The following is a 20,083-nucleotide window of genomic DNA, read 5'->3' as shown; positions in this document are numbered from 1 at the left end:
GTAAGAAGGTTCTTTGGGACAGTAGTCCAACATCTTCTCAGCCTGCTGACTTTCTGAATAAAGTCGCTATTCCTTGCCCCAAGACCTCATTTCTTGATTTATTGGCCTGTTGTGTAGCAAGCAGTATGAGCTTGGACTTGGTAACAGTAGCACAGAGGGAATACTGGGAAATTGGAATTCCTGGAGACTCTTTCCGTCATGAATTGGCATTTGTTTAACCTTCATAGATAAGAATTACACACTGTGAGGATGGAGGAAACATGCTTGTTGTGAGGGCTTATGTTCTTCAGAAGCTACTTAATCAATACAGACCTAATGGTGACATCTTGTCCCTGGTTCTACGACAGGCCATTGCATTGCCTTCTTTTTCTTTTTTATTATATGTATGTCCCTTCCCTGCTAGACTGTGAGCTCCACGAGAGCAGTAGTTGTTTCTTATTCATCTTTTAATCCTTAGTAATTGACACAGTACCTGGAACATAGTGGGTGCTAGTAAATGCTGAATGAATGAATGAATGAATCAGTTAATGTGCATCTCTACTCCTTATGGTCACCTGCATTGTGCAGAAAAGACACTGGACAACAGTTTCATTTCATATGGAGAGACAAGGTACTAATGGTAAATGGGAAAACAGTGGGGGCGGTGGAACCAACAGTGGAGGGCTCCTTTCTGATACCAAAAACTGCTGGGGCTGGACACCAAAACCATGAAAAACGCAAGAGCCCGAGCAGAAGGCTTCATGCCAAAGAGCACCTGAAACATAGCCGATCATTCAAGACTGCCTCTCACTGGCTTTGAAGCAAAACACTGAGTAAACGACCATCACCGCTAAGCAAATTGATCATCTGGAATTTGTAGCTGGCTTGTTAGACTGTATCCAGGAAAGGGGAGGGGAGCAGGTTTGGCTCAGCTGTCTATAATTTTAAGCATTTAATGGGATGATAATGTGCTGTTCAGTATGTTCATTTTGAAAAGCATCACTCACTCAGAGGGAAAATGAATAAAACCAAGCCTTTTTCTCCAAATCTGTATGGAAACATAAACATCCTTCAACCAAGAAAACAGGTGGTTAAGACATGGAAGTATGGAAGACACCTTCAGTGTCCCACAGAAAAGTGTGTGTGTTGTGTGGTTTGTTGTATTAACTTATCATGGGAAGCTTCCTATAAAAAAAAAAAAAAAAAAAAAAAGCTAGAATTCTAGTGCTTCTAGTCTATACATCCCAGTACTTAAAAGTCCCCAGGAGATTTCATGGAGCCACAGACTAAAGGAGAGACACAAATAAACAGAGGATGTGTGTGTGTGTGTGTGTGTGTGTGTGTGTGTGTGCGCGCTTCTACATCCATATGTATCAAGTTATTGGGACTGGCATTTCCAGACAAGAGATTATATGATAGCCTAGAATATTTTCCACTCAAATGAAATACATTTTCTAATGACATCAATTTAGTTGATTTTTTTCTTGATGCACCAATGCTTTCACACATATTCTCCTTTTCCCTCCTTTCTCTTTTGCATCTGAAATTAATTCTGAGGAATCAAGTTGGTCTTTATATTGTAAGTTCCTCAGCTCATGTTCCTTTGTCACCTATTTACAAACCCTGAAGATGCACAAACACTATCTTTTTGTAAGAGTTAGAGGCAAATAGGCTCTATGGTCAACACAAAGGAGAAAGGAACATGACAAAACTGGGAAAATTATTCTCAGTAAGAGACCAAGATTTTTTTTAATTCCCCAAGTCATCAAATATTTATAGTGCCCCTGTTAGGTACAGTAAAGGATTAATAATAATAATAATAAACAATCTCTGCCATTCATTCATCCCTTCGTTGTTTGAATACTTAGCTATCTCTAGCTTGTGTCAGGCACTGCCATTAGCTAGCAATGCAAGATGAATAGGATATGGTACCACCCTCTAAGAACACACACTCCAGAGACCCATGTCCTTAAATGGTGAATCATTATGTGCTTGCCTCTGTCTAAAGAACGAGGGAAGGGGATGTGATAGAGAGGTGGGACGTTTGCTGTATCTCCAATGTTTTATTTCTTTATAAAACTTAATAAGAAGAACATTAACATTTACTAATACTGGATGGCAGGCTAAATCCATGGGTATTTGCTATATTACTTTTCTGGTTTGTGATTTTTTTTTTTTTTTGGTATATTAGAAATAGTACATAGTTAGACATTGTTTTGAACTGGGTCATGGTGATGATGATGATGATGATAAATGTAAGAGCAATGTTAGAAATCTATGCAGAGATTATAGATGGCACATATAATCCAGTCTGGAAAGAAGGGCAAGTCTTGACGCTTCCTCTAAGAAGCCCAGAGCTGAAACGCTCCCCCAGGAGTCTGAATCTGAGTCTTTGCCCAAAAATCCAATGGAGCAGATCAGCAAGACAGACAGTCTGGCAGAGATGCAGGGCAAGAGCTCAAACAGGCAACTGTGGCCCTCCTCTCCAGAGTTCCTGGGCGAGCTGCTATGAGCACCAACTCGCCCTTCCAGCTCAACTGACTCAACTTCTGTCAAGTTCCTGGGCTCCCACTGATTTCCAGTTCCCTGCTGGGAGTCAGATTCTTTCTGAACCCAGACTGTTTATCTGGGTCCTGATTTACAGCCTCATCCCCGCTTGTAGAGCTCTGCTCCCTCCAGTGCCTTGAATCCTGCGTCTTCTACATGTTCCTCTTTCCCACTTCCCATTCAGTCAAGAACCATGACTCAGCAACCTACCGTCAGTGACTAATTTTACCCCAGACAACCCTGAGGTTTTGTCTTCACCCACCAGACATTAGGCACTAACTCCAGCCCAGGCTGGACCCTGCTTACTGCAGTCTCTGGACATTTTAACTTGAACTACAGAACCCTTCAGGGAGCCTGCTCTCAGTCGAGGCCACATCTCCTGCTGCCTTACTCTGTCCCTCTGCTATTGGATTCTAAGAAGGTCTGCAGGCTAAGACAAGAAAGAATCTCCGCATTGTCAACAAATGAGTGACCACTTACTAAAAAGCCACTGTGAGCCAAAGGCTCTATAGAGCAGTGTCTTCCAAATTTCCATTCTGCAGCCCACCTGCAAACTAACCACAGCTTTCGCTGTGAACAGCAGAGTCTTGGCCTTAACCCAGGAGAGCAGAGGAGGGCCAAATACGAGCCCACCAAGTTGGGACAGAGCTCCGGAGCAACCTCACCACTGCCATGTGGGAGGGAGGCAAGCCGCAAAGCAGCTGGTCACCGTGGAAGCCCTAAACCAACGGTTGCTTCATGGCTAGTGAGAGACCTTGACCCAGACAGTACCCAGGGCAAAGGGCAGTCCAGGCAATACAGCTGGAAATTACCAGGCTAGAAGGAGGGCTTAACACCATGCAAATGGAGCACATAAACCCTGCTTCAAGGCGATTTCCCCCGCGTAGAGGATACATAGGGAGCACATATGAAAGATACTAAAACCATTCAAAAACTTCAAGCACTCTGTGTAACAAAAAATGGGAATGAATCATACTTCGAGAGTTCAGAAACTGAACTGTTAATTGAATATTCTGAATAATAAAATGAGCCAAAGCTTATTTTTGAATTTTTTTGTTTGTTGGTTGGCTGAGTTGAGGGTAACCAGAACCTTTCTGAACCAGAAATAAGCTTGAATATCAAAATATTCTCAGAAGTTATGCAATATTCCACCAAGTTCAAGTGGCAGACGAAAACAAGTACAGGACTTCCCTGGTGGCGCAGTGGTTAAGAATCCACCTGCCAATGCAGGGGACACGGGTTCGATCCCTGGTCCAGGAAGATCCCACATGCCGCGGAGCAACTAAGCCCGTGTGCCACAACTACTGAGCCTGCGCTCTAGAACCCGTGAGCCACAACAACAGAAGCCACCCCAATGAGAAGCCCACGCACCGCAAGGAAGAGTAGCCCCCACTCGCCACAACTAGAGAAAGCCCAAGAGCAGCAACGAAGACCCAACGCAGCCAAAAATAAAATAAAATAAATAAATTCAAAAAAAAAAAAAAAGATTCTGATTTTTAAAAAAAAAGCAAGTACAAGACAACACAGGATTGATTAAAAGGTTTTTCTTATGTCAGTAAAGAATTGGAAAGTCTATTAAGATTAAGAAAAATTGCAACCTTTACACAAAAAGGAATAGTAAAGATAAATTAAGGATAATATACTAGAGAAATATTTCTATTAATATGACTAATATGTAGAGCTCATTTAAATAAAATTAAATGAATTTGTAAAAATCAATACTCCAATAGACACTAGCATGCAATACACACAAGAAGAAATGTAACTGGTAAGTAATATATGGAAAATGGTTACCTTTGTTATTAAAAAAATAAAAAGAAAAGAAAACCACATTATGATATCACTTTATATTCATTACAATTAATATCCTACCTGACAATGCTCTGGCAAATGTGACACATTTGCACATTGTTTTTGTAATTTATACCAATACGAACAATATTGTATACAACATACAATATTGTATATACAATTTGTATTGGTATAATACAATATAATATAGCAATATATATCAAGACAAAAATGTCTCTTGATTCATTCTCTGGAAATGCTGAAGGAAGTTATTCAAAAGAAGGAAAAACCTATACGTAAAAAGATATTCACTGTAGGGTTTTTTGTAACAAGTACTGGAAATGTTTAACAATGAGGAATGGTTAACTTAGGTAACCATGGTGCATCAGCTCTGAAATACCGTTAACATCACAGCTCTAAAATTGTACTGTTGACACCATATAAGAACATGTTTATCATAGACTGTTAAATGAAAAAAAAAATACACAATACAAAATTCTATTCATCCACTGGTTATAATTACACTAAAGTATATCTGCAGGTGGATAAAAACTTAAACTGAAAACAGTTGTGCTTGGGCTGTGGACTTGTAAGATTTTTACTTAATTGCATTTCTGCAATATTCTCAAAGCACTGGTACCATAGACACAGTGGGGGCAGGGGGAGCCCACCATGGAAGCTTGAGCAAAAATTAGCCACATTTCCATTGCTGGTACACGCGTTCACAGTACGCTCCCACACAAAGAATCAGACCGGAGGCAGATTTCAGGGCTGCCTCGGAGACACTGTCCCTGCCTCCCGCACTGCAAAGATTTTCCAGTTCCCCCTCAGTCACCTCATTCATGCTTAAGGAAGAAAACACAGCTACCAGACAGGGTGATAACAGATGTCCAGGCGCTGAGCCATCCTGTAGCTGTTGTTTGTTATTCACATGGGCATGTGCCGGATCTCGCAGATGAAAACCAGACCTACCCTCTTCCTCTTGGCTTTTTTTTTCCCCTACCGCTGCTGCCGTAACAGCTAAGTGCCAATTATCTCCCAAGCATGAAAGCAAATATTGTGATAGCCCAACAAGCTCTACAAATGGTAGGGGACACTGGTGGCGATGATTGTCTTTCCTGGTCTGGTGTCTCTTTATCAATCATAACAGCTCTTACTAATGGAGGATCTAGTCGGAGCAAAACTCTGTGCTAACACCTTCAGTACTTGGCATTCTTTATTTTTGCTTCAATCTCATTGCATTTTGTCTCTGCTCCAAAAAGAGTTCCCTCAAACCATCTACCCATTCTCAGGATCCAAATTAACAGTGGGTGATATGAAGACTCTTCAAATATTTGAAGGCCTGACATGAGACAGGGAGGGAGAGAGAGAGAGAGAGAGAAAGAGAGAGAGGGAGAGGGAGAGGGAGAGAGAGAAAGAGAGAGAGAAGGAGAGAGAGAGAGAGAGAGAGAGAGAGAGAGGGAGGGAGAAATTGATCTTTCAGGAACTGGCTTATGCAGTAGTGAAGGCTGGCAAGTCCAAAATCTGCAGGGTAGGCCAGCAGGTTGGAGACCTAGGGAAGAGCTGATGTTGCAGCTTGAGTTTGGAGCCAGTCTGAAGGCAGATTTCCCTCTCCCTCCAGAGACTTCAGTCTGTATTTTCTTTAGGCCTTCACCTGATTGGAAGAGGCCCACCCTGCTCATCAACTCACCTTCAAGGAGGAGCAACTCCTAGATAAGTAAAGCATAAAATGGACTCCAAGACAAAATGGGGCCACTGGAGAGGGGGGCAAAGTTTATCCTGGACTAGTGCAAAAGCTCTCCTGGGTCAACTCTCCTTTTCTTGGCAACCTGAAAACATGATAATGGGGTCCGGGTGAAAGGTCTGAAGAGGAGGAGCCCAGATCACCAGAGAGGAAATTACAGCGCAATTTGGCAATGAATCCTCAGCCATTCATAGCTTGTGGCCTTGTCCCCAGGTAACTTCTGGGTTATGGAGGCATCTCCACCGCTCAGATTTTGCAGAATAAAATATCTACGAGGCAAACAAATTTTGCTCTTGCTAATATTGGTCACCTTTCACTGAGTAACTTTTTTTTTTTGCGGTACACGGGCCTCTCACTGCTGTGGCCTCTCCCGTTGCGGAGCACAGGCTCCGGACGCGCAGGCTCAGCGGCCACGGCTCATGGGCCCAGCCGCTCCGCAGCATGTGGGATCTTCCCGGACCGGGATACGAACCCACGTCCCCTGCATCGGCAGGCGGACTCTCAACCACTGCGCCACCAGGGAAGACCTCACTGAGTAACTTCAATGGATAATTATACTAACAAAGTCTCTCTTTCTCTTCTCTCTGGGAGGAGGGAAGGAGAAAAGGAAAGAAGGCGATGAAGGCAGAAGGAAGCCCATCCTGCCATATTTATCACAATCCCTCAGGCACCCAGAATAGTAATAAGTTGGTAGCTGAGAATTTGGGCATTTAGAACATGGACCTCACCCCTTCCCAACACATATGACTAACAGCAGTGACATCGCCAGGGATCTGAATCAAATCTCAGCCTGTGAATATCTTGGTTTCCTCCAACAGAGAAAATACAAGTGAGGACACTTTTTGTAAGTGAGGACTTAATTAAAAGGCACAAATACCATTATACCACCCGCAGCTCGGCTGGCCTCTTACACATCCCCTCCTTCCCAACTTCATCTTCCATCCCCAATCATACCTCTCACAGCCACGCCACTGACACCTCAGAGTTGTTGGGAAAGACATTTCCTTAACAACTAATTGATTCGCTGCTTTTCATTGTTGGAGAATTGTTTTTCTTTGTGCTTCACCGGTGTCTTTAGCCCACTGAAAGCATTTCTCATACATTTCTCTTTGTAGTCTTTACAAAGAGGTAATTATATAATGGCTGACTTCTTTTGGTTACGTGGGAAATCAACATCTCCATAGCTTTTTCAGACATACTTAATAAGAAAGCCATTAGAAAGGCAAAGAGAACCTATCATTATTTTCTGGTTTCCTCCTTAATTATAGACAATCATTCCGAAGGAGGGGGACAGCTTCTGTGATAAAAGTTGTCTAGCATTTAACAGAACAATTTAGAACCAGACTGAACGGATCAACATTATGTCAACTTGCAGATGCTCGACAAAAAACGCTTAAGGATGCTGGATGGAATGAGAAGCTAATTCAGCCTTTCTCCTTTCCCTTCATTCCGAAAATAGCGGGTTGTTTTTCTCTGCTTAGGAAAATTCAGGTAGGTCTGTCTTAAAGGCTCCAATTAAAGCATGATATATCCCCAAATTCTTCTTCCCTAGGTAACACAAATACTACCACCACCATAAAAGCCACTGACATTTTCCCCACTTATATACATTCTCCTTTGGCTACAATCCTGTCTCCAGAAAATGAATTCTAAAGTCCTCTTATGCTTCCTGTCTTAGTCCTGGAGGCTATAACAAAAATACCGTAGACTGAGTGGCTGATAAAGAACATAAACTTATTTCTCATAGCTCTGACTCTTAGGAAGACCAAGATCAAGGTGCCAGCAGATTCAGCATCTGGTAAGAACCTGATTCCTGGTTCTTAGATGGCCATCTTTTATTACAACCTTACATGATGGAAGCAGCAAGAGAACTCTCCGGGGTCTCTTTTAGAAGGGCACTAATCCATTTATGAGGGCTCTACCCTCATAACCTCATCCCCTCCTAAAGGCCCCACCTCCTCATACCATCATATTGGGAGTTAGTTTTCAGCGTGTGAATTTGAAGGGAACACAAACATGGAGACTATAGCGCTGCCCTTATTCCCAAACTGGTCTATAGTCCTAAACCAAAGAAACATGCTTCTGAGTCTAGAGCAGATATTGGTGCTGGGGAGACACGGCAGCTTTCACTCAACAAAGACACAATCAATCAAACACCCCTGAATCCAGAAGGAAACCTCTGCCCAGGAAAGTCACGGAATGGCAAACTGAGACAAGATGCAAAATGCCTACCTGTTTCCTATTCAAGGTGTTCATTTGTCTGAGGGGAAATTGGTAATGACCTCTAGAGGAGACCATCGAATATATCCAATGAATATCCAATGAATATCCAATGAAGCGTGTACTGGCTTCTAACCACGTGAAACACCTCATTCTGCTTTTTCGGTGCTACCCAATAATGCTCTACAGGCTTTGAGATGTCCTAGAAAGGGTCTGAAATAGGAGTCAGGAGTCTGTGACCATGTTCCTATTATTACTTCCACAACTTAGACAAGTCCCTTGGTCTGTATGCTAGTTTTACCTATAAAACAGGAAGGATAAGATATGGGGATATATGTACAGCTGATTCACTTTGTTATAAAGCAGAAACTAACACACCATTGTAAAGCAATTATCCTCCAATAAAGATGTTAAAAAAAAAAAAACAAGAAGGATAAATACCTTCTTTACCTAATTCATTGGACTGTTTGGGAATCAAGTAAGATAATGCTACTAAAGTCACCTTGAAAACTATAAAACACACAACAAATTCTTCACAGTTTTCCACTGAATTAACCAAACACTGCAGATTTACTTTGTCTGTTTTATGCGCATTGAGTAGGTAGCCTCTACTATTTTTCTCCCTGAAAGGTGAAGTGACTTCTCCAGGTGACACACCTAATAAATAGAAGACCTGAGATTCTAGCAAAGCCTCAATGACGTCAGGAGCCTGCTCTCTTAAACACTACTCTTTCTCTAAAAATGCAAGACGTGAGGTGGGTCTAGGGGCCATTACCCAAAGCCACCAACCTTACTTTAATAAGTCCCTCTCCAACCTGTGAACATCACACAAATGGGGATATCTGATATATGAGACAAGTACTCATTTTTCTCTTTGGTAAGTAATCACTTTCTATGAAACGTTTTTGAATGTTTTTCAAAATATAAATTTAATTTTAAAAATCAAACAGTAGAGAAGTCTCTACGTGGGAGTAGGTGGGGAGATTCTGCAATTCTCCAATCATCCCCCACCCTCCATCTCAGCCCACCATTCTACACCACTGGGGTAACCACTGCCAACAACTCCATGTGTCGTGAATATTCTGAATGTTTTAAACACAAATAGGACATTCTATACATATTACTCTGCAACTTGTTTTAATTTAATACGTGTTAGACAGCTCTTCCTATTAACACATATATATCTACCAGGTTTTAGTAGCTGTGAACCATGGTGTTCATGGACCATAATGAATGTACACTGCTACCGCATGATGGGCACTTAGCTATTTCTTAGTGTCTATGTTGCGGGGGGGGGGGTTGTTATTATTAGAAAGCAGCCAGGAACATCCTGTACACATAACTTGGCAAATTTATGTGAGTTTATCTATGAAATAAATTCATAAAAGTAGAGATGGTGAGTCAAAGGAATTGAGCATTTTAGGTTTTCATAGATATTGCCAAATTCATCTTCAAATATTTGTACCAATTTGTTCTCCCACAAACAACAGGAATATCTGCTGGCAAATATTTTAGCCAACTGAGGAGATCATCAAACTTTTTAATCTCTGCCAACTCAATGGGGGTAAGAACGCTCATCTGTGCATTTATTTTGTATTTCATTGTCAGTGAGCATGAATCTCTTTTCATTCTTTTTACACACCCTCTTCATGTCTTCTGCCCATTTTTCTCTGAATTTGTGGTCTTGGTCTGTTCTATTTTTAGTTCTTTAGGTATTATGCAAAATGAGTCCTTTTGTTGCAAGTGTTGCCGCTATTCTTTTTCCAGTCTGTCTTTGGACTTCCTTTATGCTATTTTTTTCAAGCAGAAATTTTTATTTTTATTTATTTATTTTTTTAACATCTTTATTGGAGTACAACTGCTTTACAATGTCGTGTTAGTTGCTGCTGTATGACAAAGTGAATCAGCTATACGTAAACGTATATCCCCATATCTCCTCCCTCTTGTATCTCCCTCCCACCCTCCCTATCCCACCCCTCTAGTTTTTTTTTATATAGGCAAATCTGTTTATCCTTTTCTTTATGGTTCTAAGTTTTATATCATTCTTAAAAGAGCCATACCCATTCCAAGATCGTTTTTAAAATTTCTAAAAGTTTTATTCTAGTGTTTTTATAGATCCATGTTTTTACATTTAAACATTTGATCCTTCTGGAATTTATTTTAGTGTAACTAAGGAAGTCAGTAACAAGCTTTACCAGGTGGAACAGTTCCTCTTACCAGGAAACCATACTAAGTTCATATAACAAAAAATGTGTGTTGCATATGCATCACATATTGAGTGTGCCACGGCGTCTTCATCCTTTACCAGCTCTTCATTTTGTCTAAATGATGACCTTGAATTGTATGCAGCTTACTGATCCAGGCCTCAGTTTATCTGCTGGCATGGGACCTAGTATGTGTACTGACATCAGTCAATGGGTACCACTTTATTAATTTTCCTAATTCAAGAATTCTTAACCCTTTTTCTACCTCTTTGGGAGAATAATGTTCTTAAAATATACAGGATTACAAAAGAGACAAAGACATGAAAATGCAGTTCTATCCAAAGACCCCTTGGTCTATGGATCCCAGGTCACTTGGGACTTCCTTCCTTCTCCTGACATTGCAAACACACTTCGTGGAGGCAAATACAAAAACCTGTCTTCCTACTGCTGCCAGCTTGTGTCTCTGCATCTCGTGCTTCCTCTGCCTCAAGGCCTCCTTTTCAGTCACCGACACACTTAGCTAGTTTGCGATTGGCTACTCCATATCGGATGAGCCACTGCCACGTTCCGAAGAGGCGGGCGGGGTTGAGAAAAGTGAACTTGTACAAAACAACAGCACCTTCTCTGGTTCTCTTTTGCTTCCATCCTTACTCTCATTCTTTCCCCATACCCTGTGCCAACATCCCCTGCCTTACTGCTTCCTACAAAGGTATCTCTGACCACGCAGTCATCCAATTTACATCCACATGTTACAGTCCTGTTATATATGTGCCAAAAAAAAAAAAGGACATCGTCATATATTCTCGTGAGTATGTGTCTATCATAAATTTGGTTGGGTTTTTTGGTCCCTAAATAAGTATATCCTTCCCCTTGTCACCATAATGGAAGTCCTCCTGATTCCTGCCTTGAGAAATGAGTTGACAGCAGAAGGTCATTTCTGATGAACTGTTACCCAAGAGAAGAAAAATGCTAACAGTGGATTCATGTGATGAGAAACCTTTGGGAATGAGCTATGAATTGTGTGCGGCCCACACAAAAGGAAAACTCTCACCTTGCAGGTACCAGGAAATCTGATTACATCAGTTTTATCTGTGATGTGCAACAGTGCTGGATCATTAGCCTTTGCCTTTGCTCAAAGCCAACTCTAACATCTGGATCCACCATATCAGAGCCCCCAAGGGCATCACCATACCAAGAATTCTGCAGCCCATGTGGAAGAACAAAGAGTTTAAAGCAAAGTCCCGTTGACTTTGAAGCAGCCCCCTCCAAAAAGAATCAATAAGCTACCCTTTGGCTCCTTACTGACCACAGAATACAGAAGGCCCAAACACCCACACTCTCTCTTTCTCATCAACTCTATGCTGAAAGAGTAACTGAAAAGGCTATTTAAAAAGTGATAAAGTGGCATTTTCTTTGATAAAAGCAAATGCATGAATAAGAAACCCAGCTTTTCTCTTAGATAGACCACTTGGACTGTAAACACACAGGCACAAAGAATTTAAACCCCTAAGTGACAAAATTTTCAAAGAACTGCTACATTAAAAAGAGACTATAGACACAAAAACACATTTTTTAAATTATAAAGACGAGTCCAGGAAAGGTTTGGTGATCATCAATAACGTTGTTAGTCGTCTTCACTGAACCTGGCTCAAAATCATAAAAGCTTCAAGTTATGGACCTCAGAAAATTTATTTTAGAGCTGTTTTTGTCTGATGTAAGATTACTCATCCCTGTACACACAACACGAAGCCTGGAAGAGACCATAGAGGTCATCTAGTCTCACCACCGACTACAGATGAGGAAAGAGAGGATCAAAAAGGTTAAGTGAAGCGTTCAAGGTCACAGTGAGTCAGCAGAGAGCTGAGACAAAACCTCAGATTTACTAACTCTGCGATCTTTCTAATGACCCCTTGCCACCTACCAGAAATCAATTTATAAAGTTACACTGTCATACAAAGCCCAGCTGGACTGGCTGGCCTGCTTTTCCTCCCCGCATCTTCCATCCAGCCTTCCCCACTCTGCTCTCTGTCCCAGGGGGCTGACTTGTACCAACTCCCTCAACCAGCAACCAGGCCCTCTGCTACCAGCTGAGTTCAGTGGAAAAGCGCCCCAGCAGGAGGAAGAAGGAATGGAAGAGAGAAAGGTCGGGATGTTTATTCTCTGGGCTCCCTCCTGTGTGGGCGTTGCCCTGAGAGTACAGCTCCACCCAGCTCTTTCTGCCTCCCTTCCTCTGCCCCTTCGTGTCTGCGGGTGTGTGTTCGTTTCCTACCATACGCTGGGCGGCTTAAAACAACAGAAATGTGTCTCACACTTCTGGAGACTAGAAGTTTGAAATGAAGGTGTTGGCAGGGCCATGATCTCCCTGACACGTCTAAGGAAAGATACTTCCTTGTCCCTTTGGGGCTTCCAGTGTTTGCTGGCCACCCTCGGTGTTCCTTGGTTCGTAGAGATATCACTGCACTCTCTCCCTTCGTCAACGTGGTGTTCTTCCTGTGTCTCTGCCTGTGTCTCTTCTCCTTTTGTTATAAGAATGACAGTCATATTGGATGAGAGCCTGCCTTCAATGACCTCATCTTGACTTGGTTATAACTGCAAAGATTCTCTCTCCAAATAAGACCGCATCCATAGGAACCCAGGATTAAAACTTCAACCTATCTTTTTGAGGGACACAATTCAACCCATAATGAGGTGGGAACAGTGCTCTGCTACTACTGGCCCCAAGGTGCTGCATTATCACTTGTGTTTTCACGTACAGATAGACCTCATTTTACTGTATTTCACTTTATTGTGAGTTTTCTACAAATTGAAAGTTTGTGGCAACCCTGCAGAAGTCTATTAGCACCATTTTTACAGCAGCGTTTGCTCATGTTGTATCTCTGTGTCACATTTTGGTAATTCTCGCAATATTTCAAACATTTTCATTATCATTGAATTTGTTATGGTAGTCTGTGGTCGGTGATCTTTGACGTTAATATTATAATTGTTTTGTTTTGGTTTTTTTCTTATGGAATTATAGTTGATTTACAATATTGTGTTAGTTTCAGGTGTACAGCAAAGTGATTCAGTTATACTTTTTTTTATCAGATTCTTTTCCATTATAGGTTATTACAAGATATTTAAAACAGTTCCCTGCTGTACAGTAAATTCTTTTTGTTTTTCTTGTTTTGCATTTTTAAATTAAGGTATGTACATTTTTTTAGATGTAATACTATTACATACTTAATAGACTGCAGTATAGTGTAAACATAACTTTTATATGCACTGGAAAACCAAAAAATTCATGCAACTCATTTAACTGGGATACTTGCTTTATTGCAGTGGTCTGGAACCAAACCCACAATATCTCCGAGTTATGCTTATATGCTATATGCATTCCTATAAATAGTTCCCTTACTAAAGTTTACTAAACTCTTCCACTTCCACTTAGGATATAGAGAGCCACAAGAGAATATTGATCCCACCCTAACCATGAGAAAAGGCAAATAATCTATAAAAGTATAAGTTCTCTTGAGCCCATCAGAGAGCTGAGAGCACAAAGCAATCAAGTGAACTAAACTCCAATGAGTAATGAACCCCTCCAAGGAGAGGTGGAACACACAAACTATTTCCCATCTGGCAGAGCCTGAAAGGAAGAGGCAGCTGCCATAAAAGTGGATAAAAGGAAAACAGCTAATGTCTTAACGAAGTCGTAAAGGTCACATGGGGCTTCATGAGGGAGCATGGAATCCCTGGAACCCCATGGACAAGCAGAATCTGCTCCCCTCTCACCAGTTCTTTTTCATGAGGCTTTACCAGCGAGTCTGGAGAAAGACTGAGGGCAGGACAGGAAACTTGAGTGCCAGTGTCTCGTTGTGAACACCTGTGGCTGCAGTTGTACAAGCACAAGGTCTTGCCCATTTTCCAGACTCTTCTTTCATGTGAAGCAAAACACTAAGGCTGCTGGGGGGAAAGGCAGGAAACGCCAACTCTCAGAACCCTGATCCCACAGTGATCCTATTGGGTAGGGTCGTAGGGCAATCCTCATTATTATTTACAAGCAGGTAATATTTACACGTGAGGCAGCCACATTAAGGGACTTGCCAAAGATTGAGCCAAGACCAAAGCATCTTATTCCTGCCTTCTGGGTAAACCCAGAAGTGAAGTAAATCAGAAACAAAGTCAAAAATGTTTAACCATGGCTAAATTATTGAAACATCAGAATTTTTCATAACACTTGAAGAAATGTTTTTTCTCACCACGTTCACACGTCAAAGATGACAACCTAGAGTCTTCATAAACATTCCAAAAACGTTACCCATTGGCTGAAAATTGGCTATTTGTGATCATTTTTACTTAACAGAAAGACCTTTTCAGCAGATAGCTAGATCTCCCTCCTTTGGATCTAATAAATGCCAAATCATCGATCTAAGAAACATCATAGTCGGAAAGTAACTTGGATGAACTCTCTGTTCCGTTTTGGACGAGTGGGATCCCAACTTCTTGAACACAACCAGGACTCTGAACTTAGCTCAGTGCATCGTACTTTCAGAAAAAAGTCATAATTAGAAAATCTCTGCTGTGTTATATTCAGTCCAAATCTACTTCCCTACATCATATATGCACGATAATAGAGGAACATTTGAATGAAAATGATAACTTAGATTTATTTAATCGGGAAACTCACAGGGCACCATAATCAGAATGTCTTTTACGGTGGAAGCAATGGCAGGTAACTCATTTCTGCTAATAGTCGCTTGACTGAAGAGCAATCCTAGCCAAGTGAACAGTTGATTCCATCCATATAATTACCTGTATGGATACTGCTAGATGGTATGGAGGATTCAGGGCTAGTTTTTATGTCTCAGTGCTTGTTTTTTTGAATGTGTAGAGAGAAATGGAACAAATGTTTACTGAGTTTATAGAATGAATTATGCACCATACTAAGCACTTTACAGAAGCACTCATTTAATTCTTATAGTAATCTTTACCAGGCATTATTACTCCCATTTCATGGATGAAGAAATAAAGATTCAAAGAGGTTAAATAACTTCCCTGAGGCCGTGAAGTTTATAAATAAAAACTCAGGGCTTGAACACATCTTCTGAGTTTCAAAGCAGATTGTAATCAGTGCATCATATTGCCCTGATTAACCAGAAGCAGGACCTGAGTCAGGCAACAGTGCAAAACGGGCAAATTCATCACCAGTCTCTCCACTCTTCCTTCCCACCACCTCACACCCCTCCACCACCATCTTGTGGTCCACAATTACCCAAGATGCCCAAATACCACCCAGTCTGGATCTGCCTTTCCCAGGCTTTGCTCCCTGCTCCAGACTCAGCCCTCATCTTGGCCTCCGTCCCCTTTGCCTGGTTGGCTTAACCTCTGAAAACTTAACTCATACTTGCTCCAAATACTCCTGGGTGGGGTAGCGTTTTAAAAAAGGAGCCCTGGAGGGACTTCCCTGGTGGTCCAGTGGTTAAGACTCCACACTTCCAATGCAGGGGGCACGGGTTTGATCCCTGGTCGGGGAACTAAGATCCCACATGCTGTGAGGCCAAAAAAAAAAAAAAAAAAGAACTTTTCATAGAGAACAGACTTGTGGCTGCCAAGGGGGAGGGGGAGAGGGAGAGGGAGAGGGATGGACTGAGAGTTTGGGGTTGGTAGATGCAAACTATTACATTTAGAATGCATAAACAACAAGGTTATTGTGTAGCACAGGGAACTGTATCCAATCTCCTGGGATAAACCATAATGGAAATGAATATAAAAAAAGAATGTCTCTATACTGAGTCACTTTGCTGTACAGCAGAGATTGGCACAACATTATAAATCAACTATACTTCAATTCAAAAAAATCAAAAAAAAATAAGGAGGAATCCTAGAAAGAAAGGTTACTGTGATAGAGTGAGGGGAAGTTTGATATTGAGAACAGTAGGAGGTTTCCATCCTAATGTTTAAAACACAATGATCTAGGCTTCCCTGGTGGTGCAGTGGTTAAGAATCTGCCTGCCAATGCAGGGGACACGGGTTCGAGCCCTGGTCTGGGAAGATACCACATGCCACAGAGCAGCTAAGCCCGTGCACCACAACTACTGAGCCTGTGTTCTAGAGCCCGTGAGCCACAACTACTGAGCCCGCGTGCCACGACTATTGAAGCCCGCGCACCTCGAGCCCGTGCTCCCCAACAAGCAAAGCCACTACAATGAGAAGCCCATACACCACAGTGAAGAGTAGCCCCCGCTCACCGCGACTAGAGAAAGACCGCGCACAGCAACAAAGACCTAACTCAGCCATAAATAAATAAATTTTAAAAACAAAACAAAACACACTGATCTGCTAGGACAACAGTGGCAACCCAACCAAGATCCTTTTCCGTCAAAACATTTCCATTACTTCACATCTGCTTCCCAGGGGTGCTGGTTCTCGTACAAGGTGAACAGAGGCTGCATGGGACACAGCCAACACCTTGAGGGCCCAGTTCATGTCTTATTCATCTTTATATTCCTGCTGCTAATACAATTCCTGGCACCTGGTAGGGGTTCAATAGCTCTTTGTTGAGTAAATGACAGAAGGAATGAACAGAACAACCCGGGTTGAACAGATATGTCACTGGCTCTGGCTCAGTCAGCTCAGCTCATTTATTTCTCTGGCCGTTGTCCTAAGGAAGCAATGACATTAGCCATAACAAAAATATGCATTGCCATGTCTCCTCTGTAGAAAAACAGTCTGAATAAACAGGATAGGAACTCAGATAATAAAGAGACCTCATCCCAACGAGGGAGGCAATTCAATTCTCTCCAAATGCTCAGAGATTCTGAACATTCAGAACTTAAGCAAAAGTACACCTAGACTTCTGGGATCATTAAATCCTCAAAGCCGTGTCCTTTTTTCACTACTTCATCTCAGATTTGGGGAATTTGGACCCAGAACTGTATGACCTATATGAATACTCTACAAACCCAGGATATAAAAGCAATTATATCTGCCATTTTTCCAATTTTATCTCAACCTTGAGGTTCCTTCCATCCCAAATCCTTAGGGATTTATCCAGGCATGTGCTGGAGCTAGCTGTCAGCTCATGAGGGCTGAGGTTAAGTTTTCAGGAATTTTTCAAGGCAGTTGTCAAATACATCCATTATTTAAAATTCAATTATGTAAACTAAGAAATAAATTATGTTAAAAACAAAACAAAGGTAATAAATATTCAAAACTCATCACTTCCTAATTATTGCACTACATTTCACTGTTAGGTATGCTTCTGAAGTTAGTGATGTCTATTGTATCTGTACAGTGGAAATACTACAACATGGCGGACTGCTGCACAGACTTTCCCAACACCATGCTCAGTGACATCACATTGGTACCTTGCAATCAGCCACGGTGGGAGGATTGACACTATAAAGATTGGCAATGTTATAAATAAAGGCTTTTTTTCCCCTGCAGAGAGCCAGCTGTTAAACATTTGTGAGCACACCCCTGGATGTGTGCCATCCCAAACCTTTTTGGGTTGGAGGAGACAGTCTAGCCACAGCATTGGGGGATGGGGGGAGAATGGGAACAGTCCAATGCACTGATGCCATGACTTCTTGCGGCCACAGTGTCCCTGAGGATGCTAATCTACTTGGTGGTGATTCCTCTCTGACCCAAGTTCCAGCATAGGGCACCTGGCACAGCTCCTCAACAGAGGACAACCCCACAGGCTGAGTGCTGGATTGGCCAACGGCCCCACCTCTGGACCCCAGAGATGCAGCTCTGCGTACTGGGCTCCTGTGACCCACATCCACAGCCATGTTGGTGATTCCAGGACCCCCATTTTTCATCTGGATCACCGGGAATTTACCATAGATATGGCGCAGGTTTTCATTTTAATCCTTTAAAACACAAAAAGCTCATTTTCCTGGCTCGGGGTGCTATGTGCCTTACCCCTACCTTTGAATACTCCTGGCGAGGCCTCACCCACTCTTCTGAAAAAAGGACTACAGTCTATGACCCCAAGCTGCACTACTGTTCCAAGGGAGACACTGCGTGTTTTCAAGATGTTCACTCTCACTTTCCTCAGTCAGGGGAGTGCTTACTATCAGTGGCTTTAGGATGATTTCTTAGCTCTTCGTTTACTAAAGAAAAAAAAGGGGCAGAGAAAAGATAATTTTAATCTTTGCAGGCAACCTGCTACAATTCAATACTCCAAAGAAATGACTATCTTCAAACAAGACTCAATGACTTACTCATTTTTTAAAAGCAAATCAAATTAGGTATAAAATAAGCTCCAAGGATATATTGTACAACACGGGGAATATAACCAATATTTTATAATAACTATAAATGGAGGATAACCTTTAAAAACTGTGAATCACTATATTGTACACCTGTAACTTACATAATATTGTACATCTGCTATACTTCAATTAAAAGAAAATTTGAAAACTGTAGAAACAACAAATAAACCTAATTAAATTCTGGGGAAATAAATAAATAAATAAAAGCAAGTGATTTCACAGACATTTTATTCTGGATATAAAATCAGAGGTTAAGAAAAATGAATCACACATCACCTTATAGTTCCCAAAGTACTTTAACTTATATCTTAAACACTGTTTTTCACAAATACTTTATGAAGTATGTTCTATTATTTGTTTGACAGATGAGAACATTGAGGCTCAGAGATGGTTAAGTGGTTTTCCAGGGTTACATAAACAACAAATTCAAAACTTCTCTGCTCCTGTTCCAAATCAGTGTCCTTTATAATATTCTGTCTAAAGAGATGGGATTCCAACCCCACAGAAGGCCTCTCCTCAGGACTCCTTATCCCTGCTTCTGCCGTATTTATTTCTGTGACGTGCCTTTGCCCATGATAATACCTCACTGGAAGTATCTTCTTTCCTTCTTTCTATCCTTCCAAATACAATCCATCCTTCAAGATTCAATCAGGGCTCAACCAAACTATGTGTAAAAGAGGTGAATACAGTGGTCATTCACATATAGACCCCTTATACTGATGAAAATTGCAGTCTTACATTTCACATAGTGATAAGCAAAGTGATTCTAGTATTTACATGAAGTTAAATCTCTTCCAACCTGGGTGATTATTTGAGACACCATAGGACAGGGGTTGTTTGAGTTGGGCCTTAAGGTGAAAAGGTGCTGATGGAATATTCAGAGGAGAAAGTTATATTAAGAATGGCATTTTTCTGGATCCATAAGCAGAGATAAAAATTTTAAAACATATGCTCAATTATAAGGCTTACATGGAAGGCTAATACACAGTAGAGTTAAAAATAAAAAGAATCTAAGTACTTTAAATAACTTTTCAATTATCAAGTTAAACCTCCCATTTAAAAATATTTTTAATTTTTTATTTTGAATTAATTTTAGACTCACAGAAAATTGCAAAAGTAGTAGAAAAAATTTCTGTGTATCCTTTGCCCAGTTTTCCCCGATGTTAACATCTTACATAACCATAGTATAATTCCCAAATCCAGAAAATTAATATTAGAACAATACATGAAACAATAGTTTTCAAAACACTGGACATCAGGCAATGAATGATCGTAATCTCCAAGAGTCAGGAAACAAACAAGGTGAGCCCTACAATTGTCCCGGCTTCCTGCTTTGAGAGAAT

The sequence above is a fragment of the Delphinus delphis genome, chromosome 21 (assembly GCF_949987515.2).
Source record: "Delphinus delphis chromosome 21, mDelDel1.2, whole genome shotgun sequence".
Classification (NCBI taxonomy): domain Eukaryota; kingdom Metazoa; phylum Chordata; class Mammalia; order Artiodactyla; family Delphinidae; genus Delphinus; species Delphinus delphis.
Note: the sequence above shows the minus strand (reverse complement) of the source record.